The sequence below is a fragment of the Populus euphratica genome, unplaced genomic scaffold (assembly GCF_000495115.2).
Source record: "Populus euphratica unplaced genomic scaffold, PopEup_1.0 scaffold8159.1, whole genome shotgun sequence".
In the NCBI taxonomy this organism is placed as follows: domain Eukaryota; kingdom Viridiplantae; phylum Streptophyta; class Magnoliopsida; order Malpighiales; family Salicaceae; genus Populus; species Populus euphratica.
The window spans coordinates 1-924 of NW_011507964.1; the positions used below are offsets into that span (position 1 = coordinate 1).

General features: G+C 45.2%; 1 pseudogene; it reads left to right on the forward strand.

The window, feature by feature from the left end:
- Window positions 1-4: 4 nt before the first annotated feature.
- Window positions 5-868, forward strand: LOC105120378 (malate dehydrogenase, chloroplastic-like; annotated as a pseudogene).
- The last annotated feature ends 56 nt before the right edge of the window (window positions 869-924 follow it).

Genomic DNA, 924 nt, shown 5'->3' on the forward strand with positions numbered 1-924 from the left:
TGTAGATGTTGTTGTCATTCCAGCTGGTGTTCCAAGGAAGCCTGGTATGACCCGCGATGACCTCTTCAGCATCAATGCCAACATAGTAAAGACGTTGGGTGGTTGAGGCTGTTGCTGATAACTGCCCTGATGCTTTTATACACATTATCAGCAATCCAGTCAACTCTACAGTGCCAATTGCAGCTGAAGTTTTGAAGCAGAAAGGTGTGTATGATCCAAAGAAGCTCTTTGGTGTTACAACACTTGATGTTGTTAGGGCAAACACATTTGTTGCTCAGAAGAAGAATCTCAAGCTTATCGATGTGGATGTACCAGTAGTAGGGGGGCACGCTGGGATAACCATTCTTCCCCTCCTATCAAAGACGAGACCCCCAGTTAGTTTCAATGATGAGGAAGTGCAAGAGCTAACTGTAAGGATCCAGAATGCTGGGACAGAAGTTGTGGAGGCAAAGGAAGGGGCAGGGTCTGCTACCCTGTCAATGGCATATGCTGCAGCCAGATTTGTCGAATCTTCTCTTCGCGCATTGGACGGTGATGCTGATGTCTATGAGTGCTCGTTTGTGCAATCAGATCTTACTGAGCTTCCATTCTTCGCATCAAGGGTAAAACTTGGAAGGAAGGGGGTCGAAGCTATCATTTCATCTGACCTCCAAGGGCTGACTGAGTATGAACAGAAGGCACTGGAAGCTCTCAAGCCTGAACTGAAGGCCAGCATTGAGAAAGGCATTGCATTTGCTCAGAAGCAACCAGTGACTACATAGATTGAGTTAATTTCTGGAAGTCATAACCAGACAGAAATGTGGGTCTTATCTACGTTGGCCATCTTTTCCCCAGATCAATGCATCGGCAATTTCAGTTTTGCAGAATTTTCACCATCTTATGTCTTGAGAAACTTCTTTTGAGGATATATTTAGGGTTGTACCT